The sequence below is a fragment of the Elephas maximus genome, chromosome 6 (genome assembly GCF_024166365.1).
Source record: "Elephas maximus indicus isolate mEleMax1 chromosome 6, mEleMax1 primary haplotype, whole genome shotgun sequence".
Lineage (NCBI taxonomy): Eukaryota > Metazoa > Chordata > Mammalia > Proboscidea > Elephantidae > Elephas > Elephas maximus.
This window is the reverse complement of record NC_064824.1, coordinates 38,565,880-38,584,934: the sequence shown is the minus strand read 5'-3', so window position 1 is coordinate 38,584,934 and position 19,055 is coordinate 38,565,880.

Here is a 19,055-nt window from a genome sequence, read left to right as displayed (position 1 = left end):
CTTGCGTGGTTTCTGCAGAGTGATCTGAGCTTATTCCTATGACTCTCCTTTGTGGGTGACTTTTTGTTTATCCCTAGCTGCTTTAAAATTCTCTATTTATCTTTGGTTTTGGCAAGTTTGATTATAATATATCTTGGTGACTTTGTTTTAAGATCTACCTTATGTGGAGTTCGATGAACATCTTGGATAGATATCTTCTCATCTTTCATGATATCAGGGAAGTTTTTACCAACAAATCTTCAACAATTCTCTCTCTTTTTTTTTTTTTTCTGTTATCCCTCCCTGTTCTGGTACTCCAATCACTTGTAGGTTAGTTTTCTTGGTAGAGTCCCACGTGATTCTATGGGTTTCTTCATTTTTTTTTTTTTTTAATTCTTTTCTCTGATTTTTCTCTGAATATATGGTGCCAAGTGTTTTATCTTCAATCTTACTAATTCTGCATTCCAATTCTTCAATTCTGCTCTTCTGACTTTCTAATGAGTTAATTCTGTAATTTTATTGTTAATCTTCTGAATTTCAAATTGCCATCTCTCCATGGATTCTTGCAGCTTATTAAATTTTTCTTTATGTTCTTGGATAACCTTTTTAATTTCTTCAACTGCTTTATCTGTGTGTTCCTTGGCTCGTTCTGTGTATTCCTGCTCTCCTTCCTGATCTCATTCCTGATGTCTTGAAGAGTTCCGCATATTAATCTTTTGTATTCTGCATCTAGTAATTCCGGAAGGTGCTTTCATCCAGAAGATGCCTTGATTCTTTTTTTGAGACCTTGTTGAAGCAATCATGTTCTGTTTCTTTATGTGACTTGATATTGACTGTTGTCTTCGAACCATCTATAAGTTATTGTATTAGTTTATTTTATGTTTGCTTACTGTATCCTAGCTTCTTGCTTTGTTTTCTTTTGATATGCCCAAATAGGTTGCTTGAGTGAGTTAACTTGATTATTTTTGCCTTTGAAGCTATGACATCATGTCACCAGATGACTAGAGCTGTTATCAGGTATACGGTCCTAGGAGTCCATTCACTTTTCTTGTTTGGAATCAGCTCAGGTGTCCAGGTAGTTGGTCATAAAGTGTGTAGTACAAGCTCTGTCCTACAGCCTTAGAGGGGCAGGGGTGATTGGCGTAGGTACCAGTATCTGGTTGCAGCAGGGGGTCATGCTCTGAATAAGGCAGGGGGCTGAAAACCATTCCCCGATTGTGAGGAAAATGCATCCCTGTTCCCTAGAGCACATAGGTGGGTGGGTTCTGCAGCCTGACCATGGGCATCCAATGTTTTTGGTTGTAAGGACTAGGAGGTACTAGTTATTCTTGGACCCCTGTCACTGGTGGCTGGGTGACCTGAGGGGAGCCACTGGTCGTTAGACCCCTGATGTGGGTAGGTGAGGACACTGTTTAATAGTCAAAATGGTGTCAAACATCAAACACCCTCTTCTGTACCACACAGCTGAAACAGTTGCAGTCTGCCAACAAGAGCCTATTCTTCAAATAGGCCCATACAGGTCGATGCAGGGGGAAATGTATTTAAAGCCCATGGACCATTTATGCCTGGACAGGAGCTGCTTCTGAACTGAGGTCCCCAGGTTATTGGAGCTGGAAGATTATCTTTTCCCCAATTAATTTATTCCTTCTCCAAGGCTGGGAGAATGGTTCTGAGTACTCAGCAGGGCCTATCTGAGGCCCAAGGAAATCAACAGCCACTGAAGCAGGCCTGGGGCCTGGGAGTGCTATAAAATATATACAAGTACTTAGCTTTTGCTGGGAGTGCTGTTCTTCTCTGGTTCTGGGGGTGTGAGTAGGCTGTGTGGCTGGCTGTTTCTCTCTGAGGAGACCGCAGTCGAATGCTACCACCAGCCCTTCACAGTCACTCCTGGGGATGGTGCCTGAGGGTTCCCAGTGATTCAGGTCTGGCAACTCCTCTCTGCTTCTGAACCATCTCCCCCTCCCCCTGCCACTCAGTTGGTTTTCTAACTTTGCCTTTGATATTCAGGGCTCCTAGCTTGTCATAAACATAATTGCTTCACTTGTTTTTTCAGGTCTTTCTTGTAAGAGGGATCACCAGAAGTATCTGGCTACCCTGCCATCTTGGCCCTGCCCCTCTCAACTTATATATTTTTTGACAAGACTTCTACAGCCATTTTAATCATTGCTCTCCTGTATTTATATATTCCTTTCCTTTGGCCTCTTTTAGATAGTCTCTTTATCACTGGTTTTTAGCGGTTTGATTTTAATATATCTTGATGTGATTTTCTTCATATTTATTCTTTTTGGGTTCTTTGAGTTTCTTGGATTTATGAATTTATAGTTTTCAAATCAAATTTATAAAAGGTTCAATTTTTTTCTACGCTTCTCTTTGCCTCCTCTCCTTTTGGGAGTTATATTATGCATATTATATGCCACTTGATATTGTTTCACAGGTCACTGTGTTTGTTTTTCAGTCTTTCTTCTTTCCATGCTTCATTTTGGATAGTTTCTATTGCTTGGTCTTCAAGTTCACTGACCTCTTCTTTTTCAATATCTAATTGCTGTGTCTGTTAGTTAGTCATACTGTGGGGCTTGCATGTTGCTGTGATGCTGGAAGCTATGCCACCGGTATTTAGGTATTAGCAGGGTCACCCAAGGAGGACAAATTTCAGCTGAGCTTCCAGACTAAGACAGGCTAGGCAGAAGGACCCTACAGTCTACTTCTGAAAAGAATTAGCCAGTGAAAGCCTTATAAATAGCAGTGGAACATTGTCTGATATAGTGTCATAAGATGAGCCCCCCAGGTTGGAAAGTACTCAAAAGACAACTGGGGAAGAGCTGCCTCCTCAAAGTGGGGTTGACCTTAATGATGTGGATGAAGTCAAGCTTTCAGAACCTTCATTTGCTGATGTGGCATCACTCAAAATGAGAAGAAATAGCTGCAAACACCTGGTTTGTATGAAGTATGAATCTAGGAAAATTGGAAGTCATCAAAAATGAAATGAAACCAGAAACACTGATATCCTAGTCATTAGTGAGCTGAAATGAACTGGCTTTGGCCATTTTGAATTGGTCAATCATATAGTCTACTATGCTGGGAATGACAACTTGAAGAGGAATGGTGTTGCATTCACCATCAAAAAGAACATTTCGAGATCTATCCTGAAGTACAACACTATCAGTGATAGGATAATATCCATAAGCCTACAAGGAAGACCAGTTAATACGACTATTATTGAAATTTAAGCACCTACCCCTAAGGCCAAAAATGAAGAAATTGAAGGTTTTTACCAGTTTCTGCAGTCTGAAATTGATCGGACATGCAATCAGGATGCCCTGATAATTACTGGTGATTGGAATGCAAAAGTTGGAAACAAAGAAGAAGGATCAGTAGCTGGAAAATATGGCCTTGGTAATAGAAATGATGCTGGAGATCTCATGATTGACTTCTGTAAGACTAATGACTTCTTCATTGCAAATACCTTTTTCACCAACATAAACAGTGAATATACACATAGACCTTGCCAGATGGAACACACAGGAATCAAATAGGCTACACCTGTGGAAAAAGGTGATAGAAAAGCTCAATATCATCAGTCAGAACTGTCTTACTCATCTAGTGCTGGTATAACAGAAATACTACAAATGGATGGCTTTAACAAAGAGAAATTTATTTCCTCACAGTAAAGTAGGCTAAAGTCCAAATTCAGGGCATCAGCTCCAGGGGAATGCTTTCTTTCTCTGTCAGCTCTGGAGAAAGGTCCTCGTCTTCAATCTTCCCCTGGTCAAGGAGCTTCTCAGGCGCAGGGACGCACTCTGTTCCTGGTGCTGCTTTCTTGGTGGTATGAGGTCCCCACTCTTCACTAGCTTCCCTTTCCTTTTATCTCTCGAGAGATAAAAGATGGTGCAGGCCACACCTCAGGGAAACTCCCTTTACACTGGATCAGGGACGTGACCTGGTAAGGGTGTTACAATCCCACCCTAATCCTCTTAACAAAAAATTACAACCACAAAATGGAGGACAACCACTGAATACTGGGAATCATGGCCTAACCAAGTTAATACGCACATTTTTGGGGGTATGTGATTCAATCCATGACAACAACTCACTCCCAAATTGGACCATAGCCACAGGCATAGAGGTTAGGATTTACAACACTACAACACAATGGAGGATAATTATGTCATATCACAATACGGAGGATGGCTACATCACTATATAACTGTCAAATTACATCATTTTACAATTGCCAAACTTGTGAAAATCATGGCCTAGCCAAATTCACACATAATCTTAACCATTACAGATTTCATACGCCTTATTTACACAGTACCACTCAATTATTATGTGGGAGTCACAAAGTCTATGGCTAGAAGGGCCATATTAAGTAATTTACTGCATCGTAATGATGAATAATGATACACGTCCTGTCTACCCTTTTTCTCCTGGATGCCCAGTCTTCTAAATGGAAAAAATAACATATGTATCAATTCCTCTTATGATATAAAACTTCAGTGAAAATGAATACAGTCAGCCCTCCATATCCATGGGTTCTATATCACAGATTCAACCACCTGTGGGTTGAAAATATTAGGAAAAAAAGAAAAAGAAAGCTCCAGAAAGTGAAACTTGAATTTGCCATGAGCTGGGCACTATGCGGAATCCACGTGAATGAAATGATGTGTAAGCATCCCCTGCTGTAGCCTCCAGCCATTTCACAGATCCTCAGTCTCCCTCCAGCACTCGTTTGGACGTTGTTTGCTTCATGTCTGGTTCATTCACTACGTGTGTTGTATGCACCCTTTGTTCCTGTGAAAAAAATGGCTCCTACAAAGCAATGAAGTGGTTAAATAAATTCCTCAAAGGCTAAAAGGGAGCATAATGTGCTATTTACAAAGCACTTTACAACTATTTACATAGCATTTACATTGCATTAGGTATTATAAATAATCTAGAGATGATTTAAAGTACATGGGAGGATGTGCTTAGATATATACAAATACTGCATCATTTTATATAAAGGACTTGCGCTTCCATGGATTTTGGTATCCTTGGTGGTCTTGGAACCAAATCCCCTGCAGATACCTAAGGACAACTGTATTGTACATTACTAAAACTTACCTCTGTTTGCCTACATTCTAAAATATTGAACAGTAATTTGGTATCATTTACAGTATGTTTTGTAGTCTTTCTTATCTTTTTAAACAAAAGGAACAACAACAAAAAAAGGGATTTGCGATGTCAGAGTTAGTTTGTGAACATACTCCCACATGTTGTGTGTAGGGTCCTTAACTCCTTGCCAAAGGGCTAGATTTAAGAAATTTGGTTTCTGAATGATGCCAAATCACTGTCCAGGTGAGTTCCTATGAAACTATACATCGTGCTTTTATCTGGGTAATTAAAGACTATATTAAAGGTGATATTTCTTAATTCATGCATTCGAAAAGTATTTATTAGGTAGTTACTATGATTCAGATATAGTGTATCTAGACACAAAATGATAAAAATAAATACCAGTTATAAATATTGAGGCTTGGTTTACATCCACGCCTTTCTTTGAAGAGTTCCTTGGATTTAATTTTCCATGATGGGTCAACCATACTGTATTAAATATGTGACCGTAAAATTCGACTTGTCGTCAAGAACTCTTTACCACTCGAACTTACTCTATTTACTCTCCCAATCTGAAGAATAAATTATCAAAAAGCCTGAAGCTGAGATTTATATAATTTCAAGAAATAAATTCAAATAGGTATAGAATCAATCTTTCCCCTATATAGTAGAGAGGAAGGAAAAAAAAAAGACATAAGCAAGATTAATCCAACTGCAGCAGGGAGAAATGCCACTTTGATTTTGGCAGGTTACCCTAACTTTATGCTGGGAAAGGCTCTTGGGGTAGTGTTTTGAGTCCTTACATAACTGCTAGGGTAATATTAACCAATTGAGGTGGTTTTTGTGCTACAGGGAAGGGGAATATTGGGGAATAACTTCTTTCAGCAAACCCTCTTCTATGGATGTAATCTGTTTCATAGAGGCCACTTGGCACTGCACATTTTTCACCGTCAAGCCCTGAAAAAACATCTTGATAGAGCATTTCTGTAAGTGATTTCAGAGGATTATTTATGGTTCTGCAAGTATGCCAGATTGCCTCATTTTCAGACAATTAAAACAGAAATTTGGGCAGCCGTCATTTGCATCTTTAGGAGAAAAATCCATTAGCACAGGCCAGGGGATCATTGGGGCCCAGAGAAGCTACCCTGAATAATAATCCTGGATCTCAACAAACTCTAGCAAGCAGAGTCCGTGATGTCTGTTAGAGCAGTTTACATGTAGATAGGAACAGAAACAGGAGCCAAGAGTCTTTTAGGGAGACAACTAATATATTTTTTATGAGGCAGACTGAAATGAGACTCCAGAGAGAGTGACAGAAAAGGGTGATCAGAGAATGTAAAATTGGTGACAAGAAGATTGGAAAGTAGAAGTCATTGCGGGACAAATAAATCATGGGAAGCCTGCTTGTGAAGGCACAAAAACCAGACTAAGGTCTACAGATCCACATTTTGAATGGGTCAGCTTAATGAACTATCAATGTGAACATATTTAAATTCTTTAATATTTTACCACATAAGGGAAAAGGCCAGTTGTTGACTAGAAAGAAAGGGTGATTCATCTGTCAGGAGGTTCAACATCATATTTGGAAATATGTGTTCACGGATTTGAATTACGGAAGTCAGGAAGAATTATTTCATATATGCATTTCATCTTTTTTTTTTTTTTTAAATTAACTGAGTTCATGGTGTCGGTGTTAACAATTAACACATATTACCCACATATACAATTGATACTGACAACGAATATTGCCACAGGTTGACATATTTAACTAATGTTGGAAGAAACAAGGCCAGCGTACTGTAGGAGTCAGGGGCTAAGTGTTCTAGTGTGGAAAGAGTTAGTTGAGGGGATGGTAAATGAATACAGACACGTTTTCTTCCTCATTTTGAAACTTTCCCAGTTCTTGGCTTAGCCACTGCTTCTCATATAACACTGTACAAAACTATTCCAAAATCGATGGTATTTAGGTATCATGCCAGGGACTGAAAATACTAAGGATATGGTCTCTTTCCTCAAAGATCTCATAATTGAGGAAATACACATACAAACGAAAAGTTGGAATTATATTTGACAAGCATACTGGGTCTTAGTTCCCTGCACCAGCAATGTCAACACATAATTAAAACAAAATAAACAAAATGAAAAACCTAAGCTCTTTTTTTCTCTACTGTCCTCTCTCATACTCTTAACCATCGCCTTCTGATGGATAAAATCTAAGATTTCACCCATAAGCTTCATTCACCTATAGGCTGGCATTCACCTATAGGCTGGCAATACATTCATATTGAATGTAAGTTTTGTGGGTTGCTTTGTTCTTCATTGTTTCTTTGCATTTCCTCTTTTCAGTCTATTCTCTAACAATTCTTACAGATTGGGTACTTTGTTAATATAAAATATGAGTTCTTGCATGCCCTCTCCAGTATATGATAATTTGATTTGCACAGGCTTTTATATCCAAGGTCATTTTTTCCTCAGACTCCTGAAGATATATTTCTACAATAATTGTGCAGCAAATACTGCCAATAGAAGTCTGTTTTCAATTTCATTTAATTCCTGTAATATTTCTTACCTCTGAAAGTTTTTTTTTTTTTTAATTTTGGTAGTTTAAAAATGTTCTTAGGAATGTTATCATAATGTGTCTAGGGATGTGTGTGTGTGTGTGTGTGTGTGTGTTTAAAATCCCTGCCACTCTTTACTTTGTTAGGTTTTTTGATCTAATGGGTCCATTATTCTTCAGCTCTAGGCAATTTTCTTCCATTTTTATTTAAGTACATGTAGTCTTTTGTTTTATCTCTTCATTCCTTCTGTAATATATTTTAAATACATCTTGGGACTTTTGAGTCTCTCTTTTATGTATTATTTCCTCTTCCTTTTGTGTTGCCTTCTCAATGTGAGCTTGACCTTTTGCTCACAACTGTAGTCCGATGTGCTATTAAACACAGATTTTGAGAAATATGTTTTGTCATAATACAATTTCAAATTTCTATGATCACTGGTACTGATATCTCTCTGATAATAATGGCAATCTAAAGTATTGCTTTGTTTGTTTGATTAAATTTCCTCCAATGTGAACTATTTTTTGAATTTTGTGCCTCTCTCTTGTATTATTGGTTTTCCTCAAGTAGTTTAGGATTCCTGGTTGTGTAATGAAGTTACAGTTGAGATTCCAGTTTATACTACCCAGAATACTTGCTTTTCGCTTCCAAAAACTGATGGTAACAATATAGAACTTCTGCATCTCATAGAATCATTATAAGAAAGAAAAAACACGTTTGAAAATGCTTGAAACAATTAAAACAAACATGAAGTGTCATGAAATAAAATTACTCAGCTGTGACCCTATTTCCAGAAAAATACAGGCCTGGTGGATTTCTCTCAGTAAAGGTCTTAGACGTATTATAATAGCTTCCTTAGAACTAGTGTCATTGGTTCTCTTTCCTTCCTTCCCAGGTATATTAGTTTCCTAGGGCAGCCATGACAAATTACTACAAAGCAAGTGGCTTAAAACAACCATTTTTGTATTATTAAATGGTACCTGCTTCACATTAATTTACTTTCCTATGTTGTTTTGAGTTCTATAAGATAATTCTAAGAATGCTCAATTTATTAACATTTCTATATTGCTTAATTAAGCTGTGATTTTAACTTAGCAATATTAATAAAAACTGCATTCTTGAGTCATGGCCATAACCTTCACTCATATGACATCTATGGATTCTGAAACAAGAAATCCTATTTGGCTTTCTTTTTTTCCTGTTTTTTTTTTTTTAAATCAATAAATCCATTTCTTTTGTAAATAGGTTTTTACCTTTCATTCGTCCTTGAATAAGCATCACACATTTATAATAACTTTGTTGAAGTAAAAATAAAGTTTGAAATATGAGAAAAAAACCATCATGACCTCAAAGTCAGTGTTCAGGGACTATGTAATAGAACTGACACAAACACAAAAAGATCTCTTTAGTATTGCCTTGACCAATAGCTACAAGAACTGTCATACTTCACTAAGCCTTAATTTACTTAGAGACAACACAACGATAGCATCTAAGAATATTATATATATTTACAAATATGAACAGTGATGCAACAAAGTTTAGAACATATCATAAAACCTGACATGGGAAACTCTATACAACCAGATTGGTTGTTATTATGTTATATATCTTTTTAGTTCCAGGAACACATTTGTTAAACAAAACGAATAATAGATGTATCTTGTGCCTACTCAGTGCCAGACATTCATGGTGTTTAGTGCTGGCGATAAAACCAAAAACAAACAAACCAACATTGCCACTGAGTCAATTCTGACTCCTAGCCGCCCCGCTGAATAGAGTAGAACTACCCCATAGGATTTCCAAAGCTGTGATCTCTACAGGAGCAGACTGCCATATCTTTCTCCCACGGAGCAGCTGTGGGTTCTAACTGTTAACCTTTCAGTTAGTAACCAATTGCTTAACCATTGTGCCCTCAGTGGTGCTGGGGATACAAACATTTAAAGGCAGAGTCCCTGTCCTTAACATACTAATTTTATGATAAGTGCTGAGATTCGTGCGAAGAAACCTTTAGGAAGAGTACTTATCAAAACTGGGGAGGTCAGAGAAGGCTTCTTGGAGGAAGGGAAACTTGAATAGATTCTTGAAATATGAAGATAATTCTATGTGAAATGGGAAGGGATAGGAAAAGCCTACCAGGACCCAAACTTTTATCTTTAATCAGATAACATGGGTCATGGAGCATTTCCTTTTTTGTTTTACTTAAGTGTACTGATTTATTAACAAGCAGAGAGACTTGTGCCAGTTTCTTTACCACATAAGTAGGGGAAAGGGAAATTGGACCTTATCCTAGTTTTCCCTACTATGGCCAAGCCATTTGAGATTTAGGGGGTTTCCACTCTCCACATCACCTTGTTGATGTCAACTACCAACCAAAACAGCCGCTTGCATTATGTTTGGCTTCTGTTGTTGTCGGTAGGTGTCATCTAGTCAGTTCTGACTGGTGCCCATTTTATGTATAACAGAAAAAACATTGCCTAGCCCTGCACCGTCCTCACAATCATTGCTATGTTTGAGCCCATTTTGTAGTCACTGTCAATCCATCTCCTAGAAGGTTTTCCTCTTTTTCTCTGACCCTCTATTTTACCGCACTTGATGTCCTTCTCCAGGAACTGGGCCCTCCTGATAACATGTCCAAAGTAAGTGGAACTTCTAAGGAACATTCTGGCAGTGCCTCTTCCAAGGTGGATTTGTTCGTTCTGGCCATCCATGGTATATTCAATATTCTTTGCCAGCACCATAATTGAAATGTATCAATTCTTCTTCACCTTCCTTATTCATTATCCAGATTTTGCATGCATATGAGGCCATTGAAAATACCATGGCTTGGGTCAGGCGCACCTTAGTCCTCAACATAACATCTTTGCTTTTTAACACTTCGAAGAGGTCTTTTACAGCAGATTTGTCCAGTGCAATACTTTGTTTGATTTCTTGACTGCTGCTTCCATGGACACTGATTGTTGATCAAAGTAAAATGAAATTCTTGACAACTTCAATCTTTTCTCCATTTATTATGATGTTATTTATTGGTCTAGGTGTGAGAATTTTTGTATAATCCATACTGAAGACTATAGTCCTTGATCTTTATCATTAAGTGCTTCGAGTCTTCTTCACTTGCAGCATGCAATGTTCTGTCATCTGCATATCTCAGGGCATTAACGAGTTTTCTCCAACCCTGATGCCCTGTTTTTCTTCATACAGTTCAGCTTCTCAAATTATTTGCTCAGATAAAGACTGAATACAGGTTGGCTTATAGAAAAACTAAATTTTAGTATCTGACACTAGGAATATAAGTTTAAATGTTTTACCTCCAACATCAAGGTTGAAAGAATTTTACGAGGGGAACTACTGATTGTACTGATCTCTGTCCAGCACCAAGCCAAAGGACATATCAGAGTTTGAGCAACAACTAAAAGGGCACAAGAGGAGCAATAGGAACCAGGGGTCCAGATCCCAGTAGGCAATTACAGGCTCAGCCCAGCAAGATCCAGAATCAAAGGGAAAAACAATAGAGCAAATATTAATGAGCTCTTATCATAGAAAAAAAGTAACTTTTTCTTCAGATTTGTTGGAATGTTCTTGCTGTGTCTGGGCTATAGGCCTGTGCACTGTGGCTCAATGACATTCTAACAGGGTTTATATAGGTACAGTTGATGTAACATAAAATAGAATAGACATCGGTACCGGAATCAGGTTCCCAATGCTGATTTTACTACTTATTAACTATGTATTGGAAAACTGTTCATGAAAACATGCCTTTAAAAAAAAATAGGAAAAATGTAACTACCTATAATCTCATTGGATTGTTATGAAAATAAAGTGGAGCACCACAAGTAAAATATGTAATCAGGATTTAACATATTCTTTGCCTTCCTCTCTTCTGTTTAATACATGGATCAAGGACTGGGTTTTTCAGGAGCCTCCTATAGTCACTAGCTGCTGATTTATTAATGTGCTTCCCAACATTAAAAGTGTTGTCTTAGAGAAGTAAAGGATTACAAAGAAATGCTATCTAGGTGGTGCTACGTCTCCCACAAAGTAAATTCCTTCTCATTTGGCTCCCAGCTGTCTTTTTTTTTGGGTTTCACAGGTATGACTAAGGCATAAAGGCACTGCAGAGAGCTGCTCAGCATAGTAAAGGATCCTTGCCTCACCGCCCCCCCACCCCCACATTACCCAGCCCACTTCTCCCTTACGCACTTATTTTCACAATTCACTTATAATGTGTCTACAGCTTTTGACCCCATTCATATAATCTCAGCATTGATTCTCCCCTGTCGTAGGCAGGAAAAAGGTGTATTTTTGTTTAAATATCATCTTAAGTAAATTAGTGCGTATAGCTGTGATTTGTATAATTACAGCACTTAGTAATTAGTGTAAATAGGGCTGGATCATGTAACAACTAGCAAGCATAATTAAATCACATAACACATCTAAAAGAATCTGTATTTTTACAGGAAAAAAATGCATTGGATCAACTCCAAAATTATAATTTGGAACAAGTTCAACATCAAAACAGTGTACTTCACATCGAATAAAAACACACATCTAGGTAAGGGTTATTACTGGAAATAATGTTTCTTAGGAATTTTTTCTTTGTATATTTTAAATAATTTTAAAATCATGGAAAATAAAATTCCAGAAAAAAAAAAAAAAACTAACTTCTTTTGTTTTCTTTCTACCTATTTACACGTGGTTTTTCTCTAAAGTAAAAATTCAGGATAGGACATAATCAAAATGGCTACAAGGGAGTAGTGTGTCACATACAATGCTTTTTTGAAGGAAATTTTGTTTTGTTTTTGGCGTTTAATCGTTTTACCTTTCTTAGTGCTCTGGTAGAAATTGTTTGCGTGTGTGTATTCTTAATATTTACTACTTCGTTTTTTTTTTTTTAATGTATGAAATTTGGGACTATTGCTTAGAGAGTGCAGAATTTATTTCAGATGAGGAAAAAGTTTTGGAAATAGAGATAATGTTTGAATAACATGGTGAATGTAATTAGCACCCCTCAACTAGACACTTAGGAACAATTAAAATGGCAATTTTTATGTTACATGTATATATAAATGAATACAACGTAAAACAAAAAAGCAATGTTGAGAAGCTATTTCAGATTAAAGGAGGCTAATGGTGGTGGTGTAGTGGTTAAGAGCTTGGCTGCTAACCAAAAGATTGGCAGTTCGAATCTACCAGCCACTCCTTGGAAACCCTATGAGGCAGTTCTTTTCTGTCCTATAGGGTCCCTAAGAGTCAGAATTGACTCCATGGCAATGGGTTTTTTGTTTGTTTGTTTTGGTAATGTGCCATGAGGTGTCTCTGGGTGGTGGGAATGCTTAAGCACTCTACTGTTGACTGAAAGCTGCCCATCAAATAAAGTCCGGGTGATCGGCTTCAGAAAGGTCACAGCCTTGAAAACCCTATGGAGTACAGTTTTACTTTGCAACACATGGGGGTTGTCATGAGTAGGAACTGACTTGCCAGCAACTGGTTTAGTTTGTTTCTTTTTAACATGACAACTAAAAGCAGTATGTGATTCTAGACTAGATTCTGGAAAGGGAAAAATAATTTCTCTAGAGCACATTATTGGCTCAATAGGTAAAATTTGAACATAGACTAAACGTTAGATAATAGTATTGTATCAATATCTCCTGAATATGATCATTGTATTGTGGTTATAGGTGGGGGTTCAGTGGTAGAATTCTTGCAGTCCCTGCAGGACACCTGGGTTCAGTTCCCAGCCAATGCGCCTCATGAGCGGCCACCACCTACCTATCTGTCAGAGGAGGTTGTGTTGCTATGTTGCTGAACAGGTTTCAGTGGAGCTTCCAGTTTAAGTTGGACTAGAAAGAAAGGCCTGGAGCTCTAATTCTAAGAATTAATCACTGAAAAACCTGTGGATCACATGAACCAATCTGTATACACTCATGGGGATAGAACTGGGCAGTATTTCATTCTGTTGTGCGTGGAGTCTTCTGACTCTACCACAGCTAACAATGACAACATTGTAGTTATATGACAGAATGTCTTTATTCTTAGGGATAAGATGTCAAGATGTCTGTAATTTAAATTCCAAATGTTTTAGCAAAAATAACACTAATTATAGTATGTATAAAACCCATTGCAGTTGAGTCAATTTGAACTCATGGGACCCTATAAAAACAAAAACCCATTGACCTCAAGTCCAACTCATAGCAATCCAGTTGGAAAGAGAACTGCCCCCATAGGGTTTCCTAGGGGCACCTGGTGGATTTGAACTGCTGGCATTTTGGTTAGCATCCATAGCTCTTAACCACTACACCACCAGGGTTTCCTATAAGAAGGAGTAAAACTGCCCCATAGGAAATGTAATCTTTACAGAAGTAGACTGCCACATCTTTCTCCCACAGAGAGGCTGGTGGCTTCAAACCACTCACCTTTTGGTTAGCAGCTGAGCATTCAACCCCTGAATCACCAGGGCTGTTATAGTATATATACGGATAGAAAGAGAAAACAGAGAGAGAAAAAGCAAAGTGGCAAAATATTAACAATGGGTAAACCTGAAGGGTTTATAGGGTTTATTGTACCATTTTTGCAACTTCTCTGTAAGGTTGATTTTTGTTCAAAATAAAGTTTTTTTGAAGAAAAGAAATAATCTACATTGAAAGAATTTACAAACTTTCAATTCTCAGAAGTTCATGAAAAAAAATCAGACACTGCTAAGACTAATATCTCAGAAGATAAAACAAAGTAGACAAAGCTAAAAAAAAAATCTATGAAAGTCACAGTTCTCCATTTCAACTGTAAGTTCTTTGAATGGTGGAAGCCTTTATACATTTTGCATTCCTTATGCTCACAGCACCAAGTATGATGACTTCGAAATAACAAGTAGTTGCTGAATCATTATTTTGTAAAAGGTAAATAAAATCTTTAGTGTGGTAGTAATTATTTTGATAAGTTTAATTGTCTCAATAGATAAAATTGATATATTAAAAAGGGTAACAATTATCTGTTCAGCATGTTAGAGTTTAGAAAATATTCTCTTTCATACTATCTCTTTGGGTCATTACAATAGCCTTATGAGGCAATTATTTACACAGATGAGGGCAAAAATTCAAAGAGGTTGGAGACTTATGCAAAGTCACAGCATGCCATTTGGAATGCAACTGTAGAGATACAAATTAAAGCCAGGAACTACAGCTTTTAAAAACCTAAACCTGAATGCATTTAATTGCAGGCTAACTAAATGTTTCTGAAAACACATAATATTGCATTTATTAAAAAAAAAAAAAAGGAAGCCTAATCATCCTTAGAAGACGTGGTGGCCCAATGGATAAGACCTCACCTGCTAACCTAAAGGCCAGCAGTTGGATGGAATCCACCAGCCACTCCTTGGAAACACTATGGGGCAGTTCTACTCTGTCCTATAGGGTCGTTATGAATCAGAATCAACTTTACAGCAAAGGGGTTGGAATCATCCTTAGAGAAGCCCTGGTTGTGCAGTGGTTAAAGTGTTTGGCTGCTAACCAAACTGTTGGTAGGAAGATGTGGCAGTCTGCTTCTGTAAAGATTTACAGCCTTGGAAACCATATGGGGCAGTTCTACTCAGATCTATAGGGTTGCTATGAGCCAGAATCAACTCTATGGAAACAGTTTTTTTGTTTTGTTTTTGGAATCATCCTTATGAATAATAAATACATCTTTGAAATACCACTTATTCAAGGATATATGTATATATATATGTATATATATATATATAAATACACTACATTCCCAATGCAGGAAATGTTATGCTAACAATTAATAGCGTGAAGATGAACAAAAAATTATTGCTGATTTCGAGATTCAAAGTCTATCCAGAGAGATGAAATATCAACAGACGACAGTGCAATATGATTAAGTATTCTTATTGCTAGAGAACTGTTAGAGAAACAACTCAATTTTATCGCACATGTCACTATATCTTTTATTTCTGTCCTGTGATATTATACATTCTGAACAGCATGGTTAGTTCCTACCACAATTCGTATCAAATTCAGTTTATGAACAAATTCTTTCTTACTGAGGTGAAAGACCAGAGAAGGATTGCCTCATTGTTCCTCTACTGTTTCAGTGCTCAGCAAGATAAACGAAGGCTTTATCTGAAATTTGAATTTAGAGAAGTGAAGCATTCCTCACATCTTTCCTTTGCATTCTATCAGTTTTATATGTTTCCAATGAATTCATTTTATAAATTCTGTTGGGAAAAAAAAATCATTAATGTCTTTTGTTTTCACGGAAGAGTTTAGTAAACTACACAATGTTAACATTTCTCTGTTCTTCTCTGATTCTCATCCAAACGTGTTCTATCTATTTTCATAATGTCTAGAATTCCTCATCTACCTCCACTTCTCACTTGATTATATTATTTGGATACCATAGCACTTTTTCAATTTTATTTTTATATTTTTGACCTAAGATCTAATCCCACAATTATCAGCACATTTTGTTTGTATACCTAGAAATCTATAATCCTAATGTGATTTCCAAATTTCCTGCCTGCTAATGCAAGCTTAAAAATAAAGCACAATTATTTTGTTGTCGTTGTTGTTCTTAGGTGCCGTCGAGTCAGTTCTGACTCATAGCGACCCTATGCACAACCGAATGAAACACTGCCTGGTCCTGAGCCATCTTTATGATTGTTGTTATGCTTGAGCTCATTGTTGCAGCCACTGCGTCAATCCACCTTGTTGAGGGTCTTCCTCTTTTCCGCTGACCCTGTACTCTGCCAAGCATGATGTCCTTCTACAGGGACTAATCCCTCCTGACAACATGTCCAAAGTATGTAAGACGCAGTCTCACCATCCTTACCTCTAAGGAGCATTCTGGCCGCACTTCCTCCAAGACAGATTTGTTTGTTCTTTTGGCAGTCCATGGTATATTCAATATCTTTCGCCAACACCACAATTCAAAGGCGTCCACTCTTCTTCGGTCTTCCTTATTCATTGTCCAGCTTTCACATGCATATGATGGGATTGAAAATACCATGGCTTGGGTCAGGTACACCTTAGTCTTCAGGGTGACATCTTTGCTCTTCAAAACTTTGAAGAGGTGCTTTGCAGCAGATTTACCCAATGCAATGAATGCATCTTTTGATTTCTTGACTGCTGCTTCCATGGCTGTTGATTGTGGATCCAAGTAAAATGAAATCCTTGACAACTTCAATCTTTTCTCCATTTATCATGATGCTGTTCATTGGTCCAGTTGTGAGGATTTTTGTTTTCTTTATGTTGAGGTGCAATCCATGCTGAAGGCTGTGGTCTTTGATCTTCATTAGTAATTGCTTCAAGTCCTCTTCACTTTCAGCAAGCAAGGTTGTGTCATCTGCATAATGCAGGTTGTTAATGAGTCTTCCTCCAATCCTGGAATGCTCTGTTCTTCTTCATATAGTCCAGCTTGTCATATTATTTGTTCAACATACAGATTAAATAGTAATGTGAAACAATACAACCCTGATGCACACCTTTCCTGACTTTAAACCAATCAGTAGCACCTTGTTCTGTCTGAACAACTGCCTCTTGATCTACGTAAAGGTTCCTCGTGAGCACAATTAAGTGTTCTGGAATTCCCATTCTTCACAGTGTTATCCATAGTTTTTTATGATCCACACAGTCGAATGCCTTTGCACAGTCAATAAAACACAGGTAAACATCCTTCTGGCATTCTCTGCTTTCAGTCAGGATCCATCTGACATCAGTAATGATATCCCTGGTTCCACGTTCTATTCTGAAACCAGCCTGAATTTCCAGCAGTTCCCTGTCAATATACTGCTGCAGCCATTTTTGAATGATCTTCAGCAAAATTTTGCTTGTGTGCGATATTAATGATATTGTTCTATAATTTCCATATTCGGTTGGATCACCTTTCTTGGGAATAGGCGTAAATATGTATCTCTTCCAGTCAGTTGACCAGGAAGCCGTCGTCGATATTTCTTGGCATAGATGAGTGAGCACCTCCAGTGCTGCATCTGTTTCTTGAAACATCTCAATTGATAGTCCATCAGTTCCTGGAGCTTTGTTTTTCACCAATGCCTGCAGAGCAGCTTGGACTTCCTCCTTCAGTACCATCAATTCCTGATCATATGCCACCTCTTGAAATGGTTGAATATTGACTAACTCTCTTTGGTATAATGACTCTGTGTATTCCGTCCATCTTCTTTTGATGCTTCCTGCATCATTTAATATTTTCCCCAATGGAATCCTTCACTATTGCAACTCGAGGCTTGAATTTTTTCTTCGGTTCTTTCAGCTTGAGAAATGCTGAGCGTGTTCTTCCCTTTTGGTTTTCCATCTCCAGCTCTTTGCACATGTCATTATTATATTTTACTTTGTCTTCTTGAGACGCCCTTTGTTTCTGTTCAGTTCTTTTACTTTATCAATTCTTCCTTTTGCTTTAGCTGCTTGACGCTCAAGAGCAAGTTTCAGAGTCTCCTCTGACATACCTCTTGATCTTTTCTTTCTTTCCTCTCCTTTCAGTGACCTCTTGTTTTCTTCATGGATGATGTCCTTGATGTCATTCCAAAACTTGTCTGGTCTTCAGTCACTAGTGTTCAATGCATCAAATCTATTCTTGAGATGGTCTCTAAATTCAGGTGGGATACACTCAAGGTCATATTTTGGCTCTCATGGACTTGCTTCGATTTTCTTCAGTTGCAGCTTGAACTTGCATATGAGCAATTGATGGTCTGTTCCACAGTCAGCCCCTGGCTTTCTTCTGACTGATGATATTAGCTTTTCCATGGCCTCTTTAAACAGATGTAGTCAATTTGATTTCTGTGTGTTCCATCTGGTGAGGTCCATGTGTATAGTCACCGTTTACGTTGGTGAAAGAAGGTATTTGCAATGAAGAAGTCGTTGGTCTTGCAAAATTCTGTCATTCCATCTCCAGCATTATTTCTATCTCCAAGGCCATATTTTCCAACTACTGATCCTTCTTCTTTGTTTCCAACTTTCTCATTCCAGTCACCAGTAATTATCAATGCATCTCGATTGCATGTATGATCATTTTCAAACTGCAACAGCTGATAAAAATCTTCTATTTCTTCATCTTTGACCCTAGTGGTTGGTGTGTAAATTTTAAAAAATAGTCTTATTAACTGGTCTTCCTTGTAGGCATGTGGATATTATCCTATCACTGATAGCGATGTACTTCAGGATAGATCTTGAAACGTTCTTTTTGACGATGAATACAACACCATTCCTCTTCAAGTTGTCATCCTCAGCATAGTAGATATATGATTGTCTGTTTCAAAATGGCCAATACCAGTCCGTTTCAGCTCACTAAGCCTAGGATATCAATGTTTATGCATTCTATTTCATTTTTGATGATTTCCAATTTTCCTAGATTCATACTTTGTACATTCCAGGTTCCGATTATTAATGGCTGTTTGCAGCTGTTTCTTCTCATTTTGAGTCA